This window comes from Petromyzon marinus, chromosome 83, assembly GCF_048934315.1.
Source record: "Petromyzon marinus isolate PM22_M1 ecotype Great Lakes invasive population chromosome 83, UKy_Petmar_22M1.pri1.0, whole genome shotgun sequence".
NCBI lineage: Eukaryota > Metazoa > Chordata > Hyperoartia > Petromyzontiformes > Petromyzontidae > Petromyzon > Petromyzon marinus.
The window spans coordinates 5,649,410-5,664,788 of NC_133748.1; the positions used below are offsets into that span (position 1 = coordinate 5,649,410).

At 44.3% G+C, this 15,379-nt stretch overlaps 1 long non-coding RNA gene across 1 annotated transcript; it reads left to right on the forward strand.

Moving 5' to 3' along the window:
- Nucleotides 1–3,026: 3,026 nt before the first annotated feature.
- LOC142907790 (uncharacterized) lies at nt 3,027–14,843 on the forward strand. Its single transcript, XR_012931267.1, has 4 exons — nt 3,027–5,269; nt 9,136–9,214; nt 11,594–11,709; nt 13,819–14,843. It is a non-coding gene; the product is annotated as an uncharacterized LOC142907790 (long non-coding RNA).
- The last annotated feature ends 536 nt before the right edge of the window (nt 14,844–15,379 follow it).

Here is a 15,379-nt window from a genome sequence, read left to right on the forward strand (position 1 = left end):
TCCCCAGACACCCTGGATGACAGAGGAGTTGTTCAGGATGGTTGAGAAAAAGCGACAGGCCCACTGTCATCGGCTACAGAATCTCACGTCAGAGAATGAGGAGGCTTACCGCAGCCTTCGCTCGGAGGTTCGGAGAGCCGTGAGGCGCTGCAAGGATGGGTGGTGGTCGCGGGTTGCTGAGGATATGGAGTCTTCCTCAGTGGCCCGTGATCACAAATCTCTATTTAACTCCATCAAAAAAGTAACCTGCAGCGCCACACCTATTACCATCATTAGGGGAAAAAACGGTGATCCAATTTCCGACCCCCAGGAACAGGTTCGCAGATTTGCTGAGCATTTCTGTGAGGTCCTGGGGGAGGGAAAATCCCTCAGCCAGGAAAACATCGTGGCACAAAGTGAGGATGACCCTGCTGAGGCTGCGGTGTCTCAAATATTGGATGAAGTCACCCCCTGTGAGTGGCTGGCTGAGGTGCCATCTGCTGAGGAAGTATTGAAGGCGATCCAGAGTCTGAGACCAGGAAAGGCAGCGGGCAGAGATGATCTCCCAAGCGAAATGCTGAGGGAGGGTGGCGTTTGTGCACAGACTGCCCTATATGACATCATAACAACAGTCTGGACCACTGGACGGGTTCCGCAGGATTGGAAGGATGCCCTGGTGGTCCCCCTTTTTAAGAAGGGGGACCGCACAGACTGTAACAACTACAGGGGCATCTCACTCCTCAGTGTGCCAGGAAAGGTCCTGGCAAGGATTATTCAGCATCGCCTTGCCAGGCACGCTGAGGAGAGGCTTGCGGAGCCCCAATGCGGTTTCAGGAAAGGGCGGTCCTGCACAGATGCCATATTTTCTGTCCGTCTGCTACAGCAAAGGTGTAGGGAATTCCAACAAGACCTACATCTCTGCTTTATTGACCTGGTCAAGGCCTATGATACCATCAGTAGGCCTGGGCTCTGGGTCGTTCTTCATGCTTTTGGAGTACCTGACCCTCTGCTCACGATCATTAAGGACCTTCATGATGGTGAGCGGGCCCGGGTAAAACTACGTGGCCGGGAGTCAGAGCCATTCCCTGTACACCTTGGGGTGCGACAGGGATGTCCTCTGGCTCCCACATTATTTAACATCTATTTTGACCACGTAGTTCGTGAAGCCTTCAATAGCTGTACCGGGGGAATCTCCATATGGTACAGATATAATGGGAGGCTAATCGATGCCCGGGTGCGGTCAAGGGATGGCTCCCTATTGCTCAACCACGTTATGTATGCTGATGACTTGGTAATAGCTGCTCAGTCAGAGGAGGAGTTGGAGACGCTGCTGCTGAGACTGGAGCGTGCCACTAAGAGGTGGGGCCTTACCATCAGCCCCACCAAAACTAAGCACCTGCCTGGGTATTTTGTACCATCGGACACTCCACCCCCACAACTCCCAATCGGTGATGGGGCAGTTGTGGAGAGAGTGGAGAGTTTCCCATACCTGGGCAGTGTGCTTATGACTGGCTCCAGTTTAACAGCAGAGGTCTCACTCCGAATCAGTCGAGCGGTAATATCTTTTCATCGGTTGCGTAACGCTGTGTGGAAGCTACCTGGTCTGTCGCTCCGCACTAAGCTTCAGGTCTTCTCGGCCACGGTCATTCCCTCCCTTCTCTACGCTTGCGAAACGTTAACCCCCCTAATGGAACATCTTCGCCGTTAGAAACATTTAGGCTGACCTGCCTACGATCCATCCTGGGTTTAACCAGACTGGATTGTGTGAGGAGCTCACAAATCCTTGAAAGATCTGGGCAGGGTCCCATCGGTGAGCTCCTCCGGCAGGCAAGGCTGCGATGGCTGGGTCATGTAGCCCGCATGCCCAGCCACCGCATGCCGAAACAGCTTTTGTTTGGCCGGATTGAGGGGGCTAAGCGGGCGCGGCACGGGCTAGAGAAGAGATGGAGTGATGTGGTACAGGAGGACGTGGAGCTGAGTGGACTTGCCGATCACTGGTACCAGCGGTGTCAAGATCGGCCTCTGTGGAGGAGGCTCGTGAAGGATGCTACTGGGCAGTTGGAGGCAGTCGCCCTCCAACAACAACGGAGAGCGGAGGAGCGACGCTCACAACAGCGAGCGGAGCGCCGGGTGGCTAAAGCACAGCAGGTTGGCACAGTAGGGGGCACAGGTGGTGCATCAGCCAGTCATCTCAGTCAGTCGACCCGTGGCACCTGGGTCTGCCCCGTGACCTCCTACCAGCGGGCGTTCGACACTTCACGTGGCCTCAGGGTGCACATAGCCTGGCACAAGCGTCGTGGTGACGTCACCGCCACTTAGTGGCGAATGGCGGTTGTTGTTGTGTCTGTCTGTGTGTCTGTGTGTGTGTGTCTGTGCGTGTCTGTGTGTGTCTGTGTGTGTGTGCGTGCGTACAATTGTGGGGACTCGGTACGCCCCTTCCGACAATCAAGCCAACTTCTTTCCCACCATATGTAGCGAACCGTGTTAATCGGAGGTGAACACATATTTTACTTATTTTATTACATGTTACTTATTACGTGTAAATGTACAATATTTATTATTATTTATGAGTTTTGCAATGCTTCCCTTTTTTGTTGTTGAACCGTAACTAATTGTAGAACACTGACCATATGTGCATTTAAATGTAGTGCATTGTTGTGTTCCGACTTACGAACCGTGCCACTTACGAACGGCTCTCAGGAACGGAACCCATTCGTAAGTGGAGGACTGCCCGTGTATCAGTTGAGATACAGAACATTTGCTGCTACTTATGAGCATAGTCTCATGTTTTGAATGAGAACATTTGTCGATTATAATTATGTTATCAGGATAGAAACGTGGCTCCAAACACATCTCCGTGCACGCTTGACCGGGCACGGCCATGCATTGGGTTCGACTCCGCGCACGTGGCTTCTGGGTTTAGCTCACCAGGTAAGAGTGCAGCCCTGACAGCCACTGCGCTCACAACCATTGCTCAACTCAACTTTTTACCAGGTAAAGCCCACTGAGCTATGTAGATATGTTTTAAACGACGTGGCTACCTAATGAAGGCCGCCTTTGTTTCCCTCGTGGCGATGTTTACACACCACACCAGATATTCATTTAAGGCTGAGTCGATTTAGGGGAGGCACAGGACCCGTTAAAAAAATCATCACTGGGTGGTGGCTGTGAACGGAAATCGAACTGTGGTAGCGCAGCACGCTACCACTACACTACCGCTCACCCCGAAACACACGCACACACACACTCGCTCACACACAGCCCTGCTCGTGGCTGTGGTAAATAACAACACGGCGATTTTTCCCAGAGAGGAAATGGAATTTCTCACCGACCGAGTGACGCATCTGGCTCGACCGCACGCCCATTGCTCACAGCGGCTATCGCGAGGGAGCTGCAGCTTGGAGCAAGACGCGAGCGCAGACAAAACGAGAGCTACGCATCCGTATGTATGTTGTGTGTATGTTGTATGTGTGTTGTATGTGTGTATGTTGTCTGTGTGTATGTATGTTGTCTGTGTGTATGTGTGTATGTTGTATGTTTTATGTACGTGTGTTGAACTTCTTTGGCACCGTACGTAGCCAACTGTGCTCATCGGTGGTGCAGGGGAAGGACAACAAACTAAACACAAAAAGCAGTTCTAAAGCAATGAGTTGTCAATCTCTATGATTTAAAACTGCATAGCTCCAGTGGCTTCCTAATATCGCAAGGAAGAGCGCTCCAGACGGCTGCAGAAGCGCGATGCGGTGACCTCTCTCTATTCGATGGCTAGCCAAAAGTGTAGTATATAGTGTAGTGTATAGCGTCGTGTATATTGGTGTAGTATAGTGTCGTGTATTTAAAATATAATTTGAAAGCGTGCGATGCGGTGACCATCTTTGTTCGATTGCTATCCAAAATCTGCTACTGCGATGATGACTTGAGTTCGCTTGATGTTTTATGCTCCTTGACGAGATCAGCGAGGTATTGTGGTTCATTTGTGGCAAGCACTTTGTTTGTGTAACTAGTGCGGTGTTAGCTACCCATCCCCTTCGTAGGCGTTACTCGCTACGAGCACTTGCCCCAACAGTTTGTTCAAAGCTTTAAGGGGGATGTCTTTTTGTGTAATGTGGATGTACTAACACAAGCTGCGTGTGTGCATAGCAATGTCTGTGTGCTCCTATGTACGGGGAGTGGTAGTTTAACGATTAGTGTGCGGACCTACAAACTCGGCGACCCGAGTTCAAGTCCCGCTCACGGCCACCATCAGTGAATATTATCTGGACCAGTTCTGGGCCTCCCCCACCTTGACTCAGCCTTTAATGAGCTCCTGCTGTGAAGCAAAAATATCAGCATTGGGGAGACAAAGGCGGCAAGGTGTTGGCCATACACCTCCCCCTTTGTGTTCTGTGCTGCCCTTCATTGGTGCTCGCTAGTAACTGCACTTGCCCCAACATTGTTAGAGGCTACACGGGAGATCTTTATCTTTGCTGTTGTGTTTGCCTCTGTATATGCTCTATGGAGGTTGGTAGTATTTTGTATATGCGGAGTGTATTTGCTACAACAAACTTCGCCACGCTGGTCAATGCGAGTTGGTGGTTAAATGGCGGGGAGATGAGGGAGCCATCACTTTTTCAGATCTAAATTCAGCATCTATGCTATCCGTGGCCTGGAGTCGAACTCATATTTACACGTCGTGGCGTTGTCGATATTGGTGAGAATGAATAGTGTTGATGTTAACGTTGGTATTGTTATGTCAGAATGTTGTTGGTTTTAATGTTACGTCATGTGTTTTGATGTTGATATGTTATATTACTAGATTATAAATCTGTCTTCGCCAGGCAAAATATTTAAATAAACATAATAATTATGATCGTTTTTTTACAACTTTTATCTACAACCAAACACGAACAAGTACCAAAAAAAATTCTGCAAAAAAATTGACAACTTTAATTAAACTTCCGATGTTTAAAGCCGTACCCATCGGAAACTGCAATTATTATTTTACACGCTATTATTATTATTTTACACGCTTTTTATTAACTCACTCTGTTGTATCCTAAATTTTTACCCACTTTCCAATGTGGTATCGACTGCAAACTTGGTATACTTAGGTCATACTGATGACAATACTATATTCTATCATGAAAAATCATAATAATTATATATTTTTAAACATTCTTTTTTACATGTTGTGTTTCGGCTTCGGTCTAATTGTCCACGCTCAACTGACGTTGGCTGTAAATCACCACGGCCTCCTTACGGTGCAAGCTTCGGGGCCACTTCCTGGAATCGTGGAGTTCTGCCATTACTCGTACGGTACATTTCATTAAAGCGTGTTTTTAAAAAAAAAGTTTTTGACTATTACTTATTTTAGAAGAAAGAGCAAAAATAATGAACTTAATACTCTAAGTTTTCGAATTATTCAGATTTCGACAGCATAAAATGTTTTTTTCATTCAAAACCGCTTGAAACCGAAATATCTCAAAAATAATAAAATAATGGCTCTCACTTTAATTGTATTTGCTGTTTAACGCTCTATCAAAGGGAAATAAACGCAATCTTATATTTTGAACGGTTTGTGAATGACATGCACAAACATGTTCATGGGGCACTTAAAATCGAAATTTGGGGGCCGTAAAATGATAAATCTCGGATTTTAAGATTTATCTCCTGTTGTCTGTGTCCTATAAGTGACCTATGTACCAAATTTCAGCTTTCCACCTTGTCGGGAAGTACTATGGACGTTTTTTTGAGACATACATACAGATTGTCTTCATTTATATTGATTGTTGTTGATATGTTAATGATGGTGGTGTTATATTGTAATTGTATTGTTTCCGTTACATTATTGCTATTCTATCTTTGATGTATTATTGTTAACGATCTTTGTTGACGTTATACTGTTGATGATGTCGACATTTTGTTTCATGTTAATTGTTCTTGATATCGATGTGTTGACGTTGTGGACGTTGATGATAAGTCAAATTGTTGTTCTTGATGTCGATTGACTATAGGCCAGCAAATGTTGTTGGGAAGTGAACACCAACAACTCAATGTTGCTTGCAATGCATTAGAGGAATTGTTCTCAAACTTGTATGGCAGGCGCACCAGTTAGCCGATGTAAACAATGACTACTGTTCTTTATTATGCCAGGTAAAGTCCACTGAGCTATGTAGTTATTTTTCAGAAGCGACCTGGCCATCACAAATTACGGTTCAACAAAGTGGCTTATCACGTGGACATTCATAGCAATATCCAAATACTCTAAACGCACATCGACTCTTAATGTGTAGAGACAAAACCTGAGGACCCGGAGAAAAATCCACGTGACCACGGGGAGAGAGATACGCACACTCCAAATATATGGCAGGCGTTAGGGTCGGGATCAAGCTCACAATCCCCTGCATACCAAGCGAGGTAGTTAACATCTCATCACCGTGGCGCCAAACATTTCTGCTAACCACTCAACCTCTCTACCCCTCGTGACAAAACGCATTCACTTATCTTTGTAAATACCAGCAATATAACAGGATTAATATTACCGGAACATCCTTATAGCTGCGTTTGTACACAACTATAATGATATTTTTATGGGGGGGGGGGGGGATTTAGCTCTTAGGGTCATGTAGTTTTATGAGGGTAATTTACCTCATTTAATTTTTTTATTATTCCTGAATATAATACTCTTTGGTTATTTCGGTAAAGTCACGTAAGTGAAAAAATATTGATTTGTTATTTATTTATTTTATTTTTTCACCTACGTGACTTTACCGAGAGAACCAAAGAGTATGGATCCTTGCAGTCACGAAAACTTCAAATCCTATAGTGTTAAATTATTATTCATGTCTGAAACAAAAGGGTCTAAACATTTCCTTATGGACACCTGTGACAAAAAGAGCTTCATGGCTCATCGGTTTTCCTCCTGCAGTGTAAAAAAAAGATTCTGACTCTGAACCTGCGTTTGCATCTGTAGCCTGTCTGCCCTGCTGTACCCTCTCGTTCCGTTTTCGTGAATCCTTGCGAGGGGGGACAGGTCGGCTAAATAGACAGCAGTAACAACAATAAAACTAATAAAGTTCTGAGACGATGATTCGATGTACTCTGCGTTGTGTTCTGTCTTCCGGAGAAGTAGTGGCAACTCCACATCAGCTGAGCCACCAGTGGTTTGTGGTGGTGGTGGTTGTGAAACGGCAAAACTTTTTTCAAAAGTCGTCTTCAGAAGGGATATTTCCTATCTGCAATGAGGGCACAGACTAAATAATTAACCTGTCAGCAGTAACGACATCTTGTCCAGCTGCGGCTGGACGAAGTACGTGTGAAGCTAATGGAGTGACGTGACAGTGGCGGTATTAACATGGGCAGCAGCAGTACCAAGTGTAGAAAGTTATCACTGAAGGCCTATGAAACAGAAGTTTCTAGGGCCTACAAGAACATTCATCCGGGCCTGAGCTAATGTCAAATGTGCAGTTCACCAGCACGAAGTCCGCGCAAATCTAAATTGGGGACGTGTCTCGTACTCTGCTTTGCACGTGGACGGCTCGTTGTCCAATCGCTGATCACCGTTGGCATTCACTTAAATAATAATAAACACCTGCCTACCCCTAGCTATGAGCAGAGTGCACACTTATACGTGTCATTAATGACAGGTGAGCTCATACCCGGCTACACTTCCATTGAAAGTGTTTTTCAAAGCGTGGCTTTTTGCTGATGTGCAGTGAACGTGGGGCGCCGCAGTGACGAGATGTTATCCCCCTTGCCTGGTATGCAGGAGGTCGTGGGTTCTATCCCGACTAACGATGCCCATTGTATATGTAGTGGGTTTACGGAGAGACACACTAACTCAGGAGGCAACACGTTTATTCTACAAACACAACGGGGTAACTACATAACCGGTTACCACCACGGGATAACTACATAACAACCGGTAACCACCACGGGATAACTACATAAACGGGTCAGGTCAGTCGGCACACTGCCTGACCCACGATGCTGAGCACGAAGACCGAAGACTCAGGGGAAGACGTAGCACGGCGGGTTCCATTCCAGCAGACTGCCCCGATGCAGCCTCAGGACCTCCCTTTTATACCTCCCAGCGTGGCCTGGCTCCACCCTCGGCCACACCCCCTTCTGGAACCTACCAGAAGGTTCTGGGCCATACACCTTTGGCCCACTTCCCTTACCCTGGCCTAGCACGTGCCCTTGCCACTCAACAGGGCTGCTACGTCTTCAGATGCCCTCTCTCTGCCAGTCACCAGAACTATGCCCCCTAGGGACCCTTTCCATGACATTGGATATCCTGCTGGCAGAGAGGGCTACTTCACTCCCAGTTCCCCTCTCTATCAGTAACTGGCACTCGGTGCTGTAGTGACCCATTATATGTCACTACATATATTTAGGGTTTGCATCTCTCTCTTCCTCTCTTTCTGTCTCCGGGGTCCTCCGGTTTTTCCTTCCAAATTTAGAATCAACATGCCATATAGATTATTTGGCGTCTATAAATGTCCACATGGCAAGCCACTTAGGGTGAACTGCTATCATTTGTGATGGCCAGGTGAGCTCACACCGGGCTACACATCACAGCCACTCCTGGGTCAGGGGACCGCACCTCTGAGAACCACTGCGCTAGAGGAACAGACACGCGGGCAGCGGTCATGCAGAGCAATGTCGTTCTCCTGCACCAGTCCCTGGAGACAAGAAGACAATGCAACGCCAGCACCGACTGTTTCATGCTATGCTTATTTGTATATATGTTGAACTTATTTCTCACCGTAATAAAAAAAAAAATTCAAATAGCTTCATTCATGCAATTGCATCCCACAATGCTGCACATCTATTATCCAGTTCCGTGCAAAAAGACGAAAATAAAACCCCACTACTTATCAAAAAAAGGTAATACGTAACTAACGAGAAAATATGCACGTAACAAGAAAACATAATTAGTTTTCAATGTAGTACAGTGCTGTAGTGGAGTGTATAATCACGTAGTGTATAATAGTGTAGTGTGTTGTGTAAAGTAGTGCAGTATATAGAGTGCAGTATGTAGTGTAAAGTGTAGTGTATAGTAGTGTAGTGTATTGTAGTGTAAAGTGAATATAACTGGTCACAACGGGACCCTTTGTGTTGTGCTTGCTCCTACCTTGCCCTGTCCTCATCCCTGTCTCTTGTTACCCGCCCTAGGAGCTCCCAACCATGAACCACCGCGAATCCGCCTTCATCGTAACGGTAATGGTGGTGGCAGTGCACGTGATGAACTCAGGTAAGAAAGATGGAGTGGAACGTTGGTAAACAACAGAATTCAGCGTGCGTGTGTGCTCTCCAATGTGCGCTCCTTCGGTTGTTTAAAATTGCGATCGTAATGGTCGCGCCCAGGGCCGGATTATCCTAGTAGTAAAAGCTGCTACGTATGCTCCGCGCTAAATGCTTTCAAGCATTCAATTCCAGTTCAGTGATTCTACACTTGCTCTATTACTATAGTACTATACTGCCTTCAACTTTTATGAACGACTGGGTGTTTAAGGTTAGCGATTTGTTGTATTATCTGGCTGTATTGCAAATACAATTACTTTACTATGCAAGTAAAACATTTGTGTTTTAATATTTACGGTTTTTTTAGGGCCCCCCACGAGGTTAATACGGCACAGGTCGCACCCATACCACTGTGGCTAGGATATGTTAACTGCCTCGTCTGGTATGCAGGGTTGTCGTGGGTTCGATCCCGACACTGATGGCTGCTATATAATTGGAGTTTGCTTGTCTCTCTCTCAGGGACAGCCCTAGACTAGCTACCAGCAACTGGCGCCCGAAGCAAACCATGCAATCAGCACCCCCACCCCCAAACTCCAAGGAGATGTTAACTACCTCGCCTGGAATGCAGGAGGTCGTCCGTTCGATTGAGACCCTGACGCCTGCTGTATATTTGAAATGTGCATGTGGTTGGCCTTACCTGTTAAAATCATATCTAAAAACACATGTCAGGCTCCATAGTCCGCGGTGAGACCACGAGGCTTGCATAGCGGCTCGATCATTTTGTGCGATAGGCAGAAGTTGTGTCGTCCGTGTCACTCATAGCAACCACGCGCATTTTGATGTGGGGCATGGGTTGTGAGTTAGAAATAAGCTACACACACCTAATAAGTTCCGTTCAGTAATAGCGTTATTCGTGTCCGCTGTAGATTAATGATACAGCATTATTCATATCAATACGTTTGTGATTAAAATAAGCCGAGTTAAGAGTGGTGGTAGAGTTGTTGTATGTACGTGTGTATGTATGTTGCACCTATTTCGCACCTTATGTAGTCAACCGTCCCAATCGGAGGTGAGGGGGAAGAACAAACGAAATGCAAAAATCAGTTAAGAAGAAATGAGTTGTGAATATAAATCATGTCAAAGTGCACAGCTCCAGTAGCTAACCAATATCGGAAGGAAGAGCATTCCTGACGGCCCCAGAAGCACATCTGAAAGTGCATGATGTGGTGACCATCTTTGTTCGATGGAGAGCCAAAAGCTGCCACTGCGAGGATGACGGAGTTTGCGTGATAGTTTATGCTCCTTGACGAGATCAGCAAGGTATTGTGGTTCATTTGTGGCAAGCGCAGTGTGTGTAATGAGTACTCGGCGAACACTGGGGCTGACAGTGGCATCAACGGCATTGGCAGTGACGGCCTCCTCAACCGCGCGTGACCCTTTTATGTCTTCAATCGTTTCCCCCAATTATGTTATCAACATAATATCACGAGATACGCAACCTCACAGCTACCACAAAAATCCCCCTTGAAAGAACATCTCACCCTCACAATAGGGGGCAGCACTTCTCCACCCACTCTGCCACCCAGAGTAATGTTTGTCAGTAAACCTTCTCTCGATCCGCGAGCGTGATAGTTCTTGAAAATTGCTCAAAATTCAGAATTTTGCGAATCCAGAAACATTTGTTCCATTTGGGGGGAAATGGGGGGAATGCTCCTGATACAAGTGAACATTGAGTGAGAAATTGGAAAAGTTTAATAACAATGGCTAAAATAAATAATAAACCGCACAACACATTTTTTAAATTACCTTTAACGATGATTATTTTGATTTGACAATGATTCATAAAATCTATAACCGAGTAAACTGTAAGTATGTAAAGTAACAAATGCACAATAGCGAGTTCAGGACAAAGCGGGTGGCCCAGAGAGGGCTCGCCTCATCTTCACAGCGGACCGTTTCAAATGAAGTTAAACTATATTATTTTATTATGTTTTATTTTATTTATTATATTATTTCCCTTCTAAGTGACTTTAGCGAAAGAACCAAGAATATGAATCACTGCAGTCACGGAAGCTTTAAATTGTAGTAAAACTCTGCGGTCTGTCGGGACTTTCATAGAACTCTCGAATACTGAAGTTTAGCAGGTTCGCGAATAGGGAATTAGTATGCATTTAGTAACTTGCGAATATGCGAAACTAGAAATTTCCATAAGCTTGCGCATACGGAGGGTTGTACTCAATTCATTTCCCAGAGATGAGATTTTGAAAAGGTATCCGTGTATGTGTGGAGATGGCATGGTTTTTTGATGCTTCCAGGCTGCTCATATCCAGCTATTAAAGTTCAATGATGGTGGTCTCTGCATTCGTTTTGCACATCTTTCTTTATGTAGCAAAAAGCCCCATTCAGCACATGGCGGCTGTTGAAGGTGAAGATGTGCTCCTTAACTGTTCAACATCGTCCACAATATACCGAGTGCGATGGAGATATGGACAGTCTAACACAACGGTGAGTATTGTATTATCCCTGATTACACATGGTATTACCGATTTAGCACATTTTAGGGATTATCAGCCCAATGCAATATCCGTCTGTATTGCTACACACAGTGTGAATATCACTCGTACAGAATGTGCCGTATTTAAAATAATGTTAAGAAATACATTACAAGTAAACGGTCTTAGGTCGAAGTTCCTTTTAGAGATCTCTCTCGTTAGTCTAAGCCCGTGCTTCTTAACCTTTACTGCACCCCTGCTTCTCAATCGTTAAACATGTTACATGTTCATAAATACATAGGTTTGATGAAACAAATTAGTTGTAATTACGTGCCCGTGCCTAATTTGTCTGTCAATGATTTACCTTCGAAAACAATCTGGCCATGTCTCACACTCCTAGAAAGGGCATCTCACACCCACATGGGGTGCATGCTCCCCAGGTTAAGAACCACTTGTCTAAGCTGTCCAGAGACCCCATTCAGAGATGGGGTGCATGCTCCCCAGGTTAAGAACCACTTGTTTAAGCTGTCCAGAGACCCCATTCAGAGATGGGGGTCCGTCAGCAATCTTAACACAAACTCTGTGGCTCTTCGGCAGCAACTGGTGGTACGGACATCAAAATGGGTTGACCTCCAACTTCCTTTGGCCTCAATGATAGCGAGGCAGTGTTACTTCTTGTGAGACTAAATATCAGCTACCTCCTGTTTCCAGGGCTGGTGGGGGGACAGTGATGGGTGCGGTTATCTGTATGTGTGTAGTGTATAGTAGTGTAGTGTATAGTAGTGTAGTGCATAGTGTAGTATATAGTAGTGTAGTGTATAGTAGTGTAGTGTATATTGTAGTATATAGTAGTGTAGTGTATAGTAGTGTAGTGTATAGTGTAATGTAAAGTAGTGTAGTATACAGTAGTGTAGTGTATAGTAGTGTAGTATACAGTAGTGTAGTGTATAGTAGTGTAGTGTATAGTAGTGTAGTGTATAGTAGTGTAGTGTATAGTAGTGTATAGTAGTGTAGTGTATAGTAGTGTAGTGTATAGTAGTGTAGTGTATAGTAGTGTAGTGTATAGTAGTGTAGTGTATCGTTGTGTAGTGTATACTGGTGTAGTGTAGGGTAGTGTATAGTATACCATGTATGTGTGTTGAACTTCTTTGGCACCGTACATAGCCAACCACACTAACTGGACGTACAGGGGGGAAACAAACTAAAACACAACGACAAGAAATTAGTTGTCAATCAGCTGCAGCTGTGTTTGGTTGTTGTTGTTGTAACGAATGGACATCTGTGAAGAAGAGCTCCAATAGCGCAACGGATTCACACAGACTAAATAAATGTTCTGATTTTGTTTTTAATGTTGCTGGCTATAAAATAAAATGTTAATCTTTCGTGCGAAGCTTTGGCATCGCCCTTAATGTCAATGGTAGATTAGAGGAGTGATTGTCTCTTGTAATTAGCTCAGCTTTCTACCAGTTCAGAAATATAGCCTGATATGCCCCTTTGAAATAGTAGCGGTGTAGAGATTCTGTGTCATGCGCTACTATAACCTCTAGGATTCCCGATTGAAAACCGCTGTTTGCTGGACTGCCCGAATAGCTTCTTTGTTGTCTCCAGCTTGTGCAAGATGCGGGCTGCTAGGGGTTCTTAGTGGACAACGTCAATTGAGATCAAACATCCCCCAGTGCTCAGAGTTCTGCAATTCGCTACCGGGTCCCCCATTTTGGGTTTCAGTCAAAATCCTTCTGTTAACGCAAGGGGATTTATTTTGCTGTGAGATGCGCTATGTAAAAGAAGATACATTCAAATTCTACCAATGTTTTAGAAGCGTTAAATAATAATACATGTGGAAACTAATATAGTTGCGCAAATCTAAAAAATGTAGGTTTTCGATTTTAACCCCAATCCTTAAAAAATATACGGATGAAATATATTGTTTGACGTAATTCGAAAATAATTTCCATAATACGTTTTAACTGGTTCAATATAAATATAACAGCAGATTTTCAATAGAGTTCATCTGCATAGTTTGTTGGAGAGTGCAATGTCAGCCAACTGGTATAAATATACAAACACTAATGTGCAACAATTAAAACAAATTGCTGAACGTGTAATATATCTTGTTCCACAGATATTATATTGTAACATTCAATCTATCACATCCTGCAACCCACTTCTCTGCTACGTGGTTTTCTCTGGGAACCTGAGCAGTGGAAATGGCTCCATCACTCTGATTTCAGTCCCAGCGAACGCGAGTGGAATGTACCGCTGTTTTCTGGAAACAACCACAGCTGATCGTCATGAGATGGTTTACAATTTGACAGTAACTTATCAAGGTAATGCCACAAAGCTTGAGATGTAATGAAACGTCTGCATATATAAATTCATATTAACCATTCACTCGATGTAAATAAACTACACACGTTGTGGTTTTAGTTTGTAACAATTATAGTGGTGCATCGATTAATGTCTGAACATCACAAAACATTCATATTATGTGTGTAAACAAGAATCGATTGTATACCTGCATGCCTGTGTTCTATGTATTCAGCTCATTTTTCTCCGAAAATACTAGAGGCCGCTTCATTCACAACAATGTAAAGAAAATAGATTCCAGAATAAAATCACAATCCTTGAATCGCAACAATGCATGATACTATTAATCTTAACCATAACAAATGTTTTTTTTCTCTCTCCCAATGTTGACTCAGATGCACTGTAAAATCTCAAACTAGCTCAGGCAGCTTGGCACCCGAGTTTAAATCCTTGCTTGGGGAGGGGAACTCAGTCATCATCCTTCAAAGGGTTGACTAAATGATAACTACTCTGTGGGGAAATAAATGAATATTTATATATTTTAAGGAGGGCCACGGTGGCGAGATGTTATCTTCGTCGAAGGTTGAATCTTGACCCCGACACCTGCTGCTGTATATTTGGAGTTTGCGTCCCTCCAATCTCCGTGGTCGCTTCGATTTTTCTCCGGGTACCTCCACATGCAAATCAACATCACACGTTTAGATAACTGGCTGCTATAAATTCCCAAGTGATGAGCCCCTTTGTTGAGCTATCATTTATGGCCAAGTCACTTATGTAAAATAAGAGCTACATAGCTTAGTGGAGCCTGACCTGGTAAAATACAAAATAATACTCTTTGGTTCTTTCGGTAAAGTCACGTAGGTAGAAAAAATTATATATCACGATGTTTCGATTGTGTTGCGATCAAAAAGTCGTGATCTATTATATTTTTTCTACCTACGTGACTTTAACGAAAGAACCAAAAATATGGATTCCTGCAGTCACAAAAGCTTCAAATCAAGATTTGAATTTTTATTTTATTATGTTATGTGCACAGAATAGGTGGCAGGTGGCTCCAGAGCCACAACATTCACTTACCGGTATGTCAAGCGATAGCTAAATAGAGAAATACCGTTGACTGCATACTTATTAACTCTTGATGGAAAACTCTGTCAAATCGCAGAGCGTCTGTAGCCTGGAGTTTGATACAGACCATTGCTAATTTATCACAACCAGCTTAAACGATTGTCCAACAAGAGGTCTCCTACAACGCCCAAGCTATAATATAAAAAAACAAGTCCTCAACATTGACAACCAATTCACGACTCTTTCACAATGAGCAACTGACAGACTGGGACCCAGTTTCTTCTCGACTCTGTAGCACAACGGCGCAAGGA